Raw genomic sequence first — 7,451 nt, forward strand, 5'->3', positions numbered from 1 at the left:
CAAATCCCTCAAACTCAGCACCGCCTTCCTAACCTGCAAGCTTCTTCCTGACCTCTCCACCCCCACCCTCACTCCGGCCTATCACCCTCACCTTGACCTCCTTCCACCTATCGCATTTCCAACGCCCCTTCCCCAAGTCCCTCCTCCCTACCTTTTATCTTAGCCTGCTGGACACACTTCCCTCATTCCTGAAGAAGGGCTCATGCCCGAAATGTCAATTCTCCTGCTCCTTGGATGCTGCCTGACCTGCTGCGCTTTTCCAGCATCACATTTTCAGAACACAAACTTGACCAAACTACACCAAAAACACCCAGAATGCCTCAGCAGGGACCAAGCAGGCTGACAAGTGAAACCAGACAACACTTGCAGGCAAGGGAATACTCTTCTCAAAACCCACTAACAATACCAGATCGACACAGCTGTCCCAAAGCCCCGAAGGCAGTCTCATGACACAGCAATACCAAAGCCACACAAAAGAAAGGTCAGACAGAGAGGCACCAAAGGACCCTGCTCCCAGGACAGGAACAATGGAAGCACCTTACCCACCTACCTGTGAAGAAGACTGGAATCTCTGGACTCATTGATAATGTCAGGATGTTGCATTGTATCGAAAATCAGGACATTCATCTGATAACTGTTTTCAATTATCATCATTGTAACTAGATTACTCCATTTCTAAATACATAGTATCTTTCCTCATTTTTAATTAACCTTATTTACAAGCTTCTTATAAAACTTGGCTTCATCTTCAGCTCAAGGAAGAGAACCCTTGATCTACCTGCATCGACTGTCAGTCTTGTGTCAGCCTGGTCAATTTCTCTTCCAGCGATATTGCTTGTAATAAACAAAGAGACCTTGGAGTGCATGTCCATTGCTCCTTGAAAGTGGAGTCACAGGTAGATAGGAAAGTGAAGAAGGCATTTGGTATGCTTTCCTTTATTGGTCAGAGTATTGAATACAGTAGTTGGGAGGTTATGTTGCAGCTGTACAGGACAATGGTTAGGCCACTGTTGGAATATTTTGTGCAATTCTGATCTCCTTCCTATCAGAAAGATATTGTGAAACTTGAAAGGGTTCAGAAAAGATTTACAAGAATGTTGCCAGGGTTGGAGGATTTGAGCTATAGGGAGAGGTTGAACAGGTTGGGGCTGTTTTCCCTGGAGCATCGGAGGCTAAGTGGTGACCATATAGAGGTTTATAAAATTTTAAGGGGCATGGATAGTATAAGTAGACAAAGTCTTTTCCCTGGGGTGGGGGAGTCCAGAACTAGAGGTCATAGGTTTAGGTGAGAGGGAAAAGGTATAAAAGAGACCTAAGGGGCAACTTTTTCATACAGAGGGTGGTACATATAAGGAATGAGCTGCCAGAAAAAGTGGAGGAGGCTGATACAATTGCAACATCTAAAAGGCATTTGGATGAGTACATGAATAGGAAGAGTTTGGAGGGAGAAGGGCTGGGTGCTGGCAGGTGGGACTAGGTTGGGTTGGGATACTGGTCGACATGGACAGATTGGACCAAAAGGTCTGTTTACATGCTATACATCTCTATGATTCTATGGTTTGTGTGGACTCCGCTTTATTGGGCTAATTTCTCCAACAGTCCTGAAAGAAGATTGCAATGTAAAAATAAATTGGAGCAAAAGAGCCATCTAATCCCAACATCAGCTCAGAGCAGAGAGGAATAATACTTTGCGTGACTCAGCACATTTGCATGGTACGAGGATCAAACTTGGTATGACCTTTGCCTGATGAGTTGTTACAGAGGAAAGTACATGTGCTGTCTGCAGGGTTTGTATTTGTTGAAACAGCAAGACAGAGGAGAAGCCTTCAACACCATGAAAGAAGTGATGTCTGTAAGAAAGTGCAAACAACACAGCAAAGAGGCAGTGAGGGATAAGCCTGCAAACAAGACTCAATGGAAGGTAGGAAAGGATTTTATGTGGGATGATGCTGATAACTTCTAGTAACCTGGTCAAAATATCTACTCGTACAATTGTTAATGGTATGTAAATAGTTATTTAGAAATGTAAAAGAGTAATATAAAGACATGTAAGCATCATGTTTCATGATAATAAAAGCAGGAAATTCTGGAACTGTACAGGCAGTCATTTCCTTAAAGAGGAAGACAGAGGCTGATGTAGAAGTTGAGAGTTTTCTGGAAATCACTCTTCGTCAAATGAGAACTGATTTGTTACGTAACGTGTGCACTGTCAGTTTGTATTTAAGAATTTCATAAGTTAAGAGATTGTGTTTAGCTCCAATGTTATTCATTGCTTAAAGTTTTAACCAGGAGGGTGTTTCTCTGTGTGTATAAATTGAAATGACATTTCAGCAGTCAGTTTTATAGGTGGTGCTTTATCCAAAAATCCAGCTGATGTCATCAGCAACAAGAGCAAAGATCAGTGTGGACTTTTGAAAACTGAGAGAGCGGCATTCAATGACTTTTATTACTTTAATTGCATCAATACCAAAATTAGAAGATTAATAGTTTAGAAATAGATCAGCATATTGTTATGACTCAGTGACAAGGGGTAATTCAGCTCCCTAATTTTGATCCATCTCTCCATTGGTTGCAACAAACGCATTTTCAGCTTGCAGCTATTAAACCTCCATTAAAATCGAGGTCACTAGAAAATGACAAAACAAATAAACCAGGTTTCTTTGAGTGAATGGAGAGAAATGTTATTACATACTAATTATCAAAAGGCAAAATATGCAGGTGTGACCAAATCTCCCCTGAAAAGTGACCAAATCGTGCCAGAAAATAGACCATAGACCATCAGATCATAAGCTATAGAAGCAGAATTAGACCATTTGGCCCATCAAGGCTATTCCACTTTTAAATCATGACTGATATGTTTCTCAGTGGAAAAAGCACAGCAGGTCAGGCAGCATTTGAGGAGCAACAAAGTTGACATTTCAGGCGTAAGCCTTCAAACATTCCTAATGAAGGGCTCATGCCCAAAACATCAACTCTCCTGCTCCTCAGATGCTACCTGACCAGCTGCGCTTTTCCAGCGCCACATCTTTCGACTGACTCTCCAACATCTGCAGTCCTCACTTTCTCCTGATATGTTTCTCAACCACATTCTCCTGCCTTCTTTCTGTAACCCTTAATCCTCTTGCTATTCAAGAACCTCTCTATCATTGTCTTAAATACCCTCAATTACTTGACCCTTCAAGGTCTTTCATGGTAATGAGTTCCACAGATTCAACACCCCCTGGCTGAAGTAATTCCTCCTCATCTCAGTTCTAAAGGTTTGTCCCTTTACCCTGGGGCTGTGTTCTTGGATCCTCGTCTCTCATATAAATGGAAACATCTTCTCTATTGTCCACTCTATACAGGCATCTCACTATTCTGGAAGTTTTAATCAGAATCCCCACATCCATCTTGGTCACAAAAACAGGAAGGCAGATTATTATCTGCATGGTGGCAGTTTAGGGAAAGGTGAGGTGCAACAAACCGAGGTGTCATGGCGGACCAGTAGCTGAAGATTGGTATGCAGATGCAGCAGGTGGTGAGAGGTATAATTACAGCATTTAAAAAGCATCTGGATGGGTAAATGAATAGGAAGGATTTAGAGGGATATGGGCCAAGTGCTGGCAAATGGGACTAGATTGGGTTAGGATATCTGGTCAGCATGGACAAATTGGACTGAAGGGTCTGCTTCTGTACTGTACATTTCTATGACTCTAAGAGCTAATGGCATGCTGGCCTTCATAGCGAAAGGATTTGAATATCAGAGTAAAGCTGTCTTGCTACATTTTTACAGGGCCTTAGTGATGCCAGACCTTCAATATTGTGCGCAGATTTGATCTCCTAGCCTGAGGAAAGACGTTCTTGCTATTGAATTGAATTGAATTGAATTGAATTGAATTGAATTGAATTGAATTTATTTTCATGTGTACCAAGCAACTGTGAAAAGCTTTGTCTTGTGAGCAATACAGGCAGATTACATAGTTAAATAGGGAGTCCAGCAAAGTTTCACCAGACTGATTCCTGGGATGGCAGGACTGACACATGAGGAAAGACTGAATCTTCTGGGCTTCTACTTGGAGGAATTTAGAATAATGACAGGGATCTCTTGGGAACATATAAAATCCTGATGGAAATCGAGCTGTGGGAAGAATGTTCCCTATGTTGGGGAAGTCCAGAACTAGGGGTCACAGTCTAAGAATAATGGGTAAGCAATTCAGGACTGAGATGAGGAAGAATTTTTTCACTCAGAGAGTTGTGAACCTGTGAAACTCTCTCCCTCAGGAAGCTGCTGGGACCAGTTCATTAGACATATTCAGGAGGGAAGTGGATGTGGGCCTCACACTAAGGGGATCAAAGAGTGTGGAGAGAAAGTAAGAATGGGATACTGAGATTGCATGTTCGAATGTTGGTGCAGGCTCAAAGCGCTGAATGGCCTATTTCTGCACCTATGTTTTATGTTTCTATATTCCTATCCATTGCGTATAAACCCAGAGTCCTCAACCACTCTTCATATGACCAATCCTTCAACCCCAGAATCATTCTTGAAACCTCCTCTGGATCCCTTAAAAGGCCATCACATGCTTCCTTAGATACAGGGCCCAAAACTGCTCACAATATTGACCAGTTTCAGCATGACATCCGTGCTCTTGTATTCTAGCTGATATGAAATTAACGCTAATATTGCATTCACTTTTCTATTTGCCAATGGAACCTGCATGTTAACCTTAAGAGAAACCTGAACCAGGGCACCCAAATCATTTTGTGTTTCAGATTTCCAAAGCCTTTTCACATTTAGAAAATAGTTCATAGCACATTTCTTCCTACCAAAGTGCATAACCTCACATTTACCCACACTGTATTCCATCTGCCACTTCTTTGCCCACTCTGCTAGCCTGTCCAAGTCCTTCTGCAGTCTCCTTGCTTCCTCAACACCACCCATCATTCCATCTATCTTTGTGTCCTCTGTGAAGTTCACAACAATGCCCTTCCTTCAGCCAGATTGTTAATGTATAATGTGAATAGTTGTGTTCTCAAATGTAGTGATTGTACTGAAAAACAGAAAGAACTATGGATGCCAGAAATCAAAATAAAAACAGAAATTGTTGGAAAAATTCAGCAGGTCTGGCAGCATCTGTGGAGAGAAATCATAGTTAACGTTTTAAGTCCAGTGACCTTTCTTCAGAAAAAAGGTCAAAAGAAGGGTCACTGGATTGGAAATTTTAACTCTGCTTTCTCTCCACAGATGTTGCTACTTTGCTGAGATTTCTCAACAAACTCTGTGATTGCAATGAGGCCAGCCAGCTGGACATCATATAATATGTGTTACCTCATTGTGGCTATTAGTCTGGTTCAATCAGGGAGCCTTGTCTGACATAAAAAGCTTGAGTGTCAGTGATACTGACATTCTGGTGCCTGACTCTTTATGGAGCAGTACTGTGGTCAAGGACTGTTCATTCGCATAAAAAAGGATGAGTTGGTGATGAGATACCAGCCTCTATAGAGTTATTTCACTAACACTGACCACTGTAGAACTCTATAAGTCACCATGGATTCTCATCTTACTTATCAGCCACTGGTGTGGCACCTTGTCAAAGGCCTTCTGGAAATCCAAATAGATCATGTACACCAGCTCTGACTTTGTCTATCTTGCTTGTTAGCTCATTAAAGAATTCTAACAAATTTGTTAGTCATAACCTCCACTTATGGAGCTGGATTGACTCAGCCTTATTTTACCATGCACTTCCAAGTACTTTGCAAGCTCATCCTTATTAATGGACTCTAAAATCTTACTAGCCGGCCTAACATTTCCCAACTTCCACCTTCCTCCCTTCTTAAACAGCGTGTTACCTGAGTCATTTTTTAGTCACCTGTGACCACCCCCACAACTTTAGTGATTCCTAAAAGGTTACCACAAATGCATTGACAATCACCTCAGCTATGTCCTTCAGATCTCTGGGGTGCAGTCCATCAGCTCTAGGTAATTTATTCACCTGCAGGTATTTCAGCTTCCCCAGCGCCTTCTCCTCAATGATGGCCATTACACTGACCAATGGCACCTGACTGTCTTGAAGTTCTGGTATGTTGCTGGTGCCTTCTACCTTAAAGATTGATGCAAAATATATATTTGGTTCCTCCACCCTTTCTTTGTTCCCCATTGTTACTTCTCCAGCCACATTTACCAGCAATCCAATATCCACTCTTACCTCTATCTTATCTTTTATATATCTAAAAATACTCTTGCAATCTTCCTTTAGATTACTTGCTAACGTCCCCACATTGCTTTTTTAGTTATCTTCTGCTGATTTTTAAAGGCTTCCCAATCTTCAAACTAATCTCATCATATGATATGCTTTTCCTTTTACCTTTCTGCAGTCCCTGATTTCCCCTATCAGCCACATTTGCCTCATCATCCCCTCATTATGTTTCTTTTTCCTTGAAATGAATTTCTGCTGTGCCTCCTGAGTTATCCCCAGAAACCCCTGCCATTGTTGTTCCACTTTCTTCCCTACTAGGCTTCCTTTTCAATCAATCAGTACTTACTGTGGAAAAGGACATGAAAGATATAGAATATAGGGAAATAAATGGTGACATCTTGAAAAATGTCCATATTACAGAGAAGGAAGTGCTGGATGTCTTGAAATGTATAAAAGTGGATAAATCCTCAGGATCTGATCAGGTATACCCTAGAACTCTGTGGGAAGCTAAGGAAGTGATTGCTGGGCCTCTTGCTGAGATATTTGTATCATCGATAGTCACAGGTGAGGTGCCAGAAGACTGGTTGGCTAATGTGGTGCCATTGTTTAAGAAAGGTGGTAAGGACAAGCCAGGGAGCTATAGACTAGTGAGCCTGACATCGATGGTGGGGCAAGTTGTTGGAGGGAATCCCGAGAGACAGGATGTACATGTATTTGGAAAGGCAAGGACTGATTCGGGATAGTCAACATGGCTTGTGCCTGGGAAATCATGTCTCACAAACTTGATTGAGTTTTTGAAGAAATAACAAAGAGGATTGATGAGGGCAGAGTGGTAAATGTGATCTATATGTATTTCAGTAAGGCGTTCAACAAGGTTCCACATGGGAGACTGGTTTGCAATGTTAGATCTCATAGAATACAGGGGGAACTAGCCATTTAGATTCAGAACTGACTCAAAGGTAGAAGACAGAGGATGGTGGTGGAGGGTTGTTTTTCAGACTGGAGGCCTGAGACCAATAGAGAACCCCAATGATTGGTGCTGGGTCCATTACTTTTCTTTATTTATATAAATGATTTGGATGTGAGCATAACAGGTATAGTTAGCAAGTTTGCAGATGACACCAAAATTAGAGGTGTAGTGGACAGCAAAGAAGGTTACCACAGATTACAACGGGATCTTGATCAGATGGGCCAATGGGCTGAGAAGTGGCAGATGGAGTTTAATTCAGATAAATGCGAGGTGCTGCATTTTGGGAAAGCAAATCTTAGCAGGACTTA

Source organism: Chiloscyllium plagiosum, chromosome 12, assembly GCF_004010195.1.
Source record: "Chiloscyllium plagiosum isolate BGI_BamShark_2017 chromosome 12, ASM401019v2, whole genome shotgun sequence".
NCBI lineage: Eukaryota > Metazoa > Chordata > Chondrichthyes > Orectolobiformes > Hemiscylliidae > Chiloscyllium > Chiloscyllium plagiosum.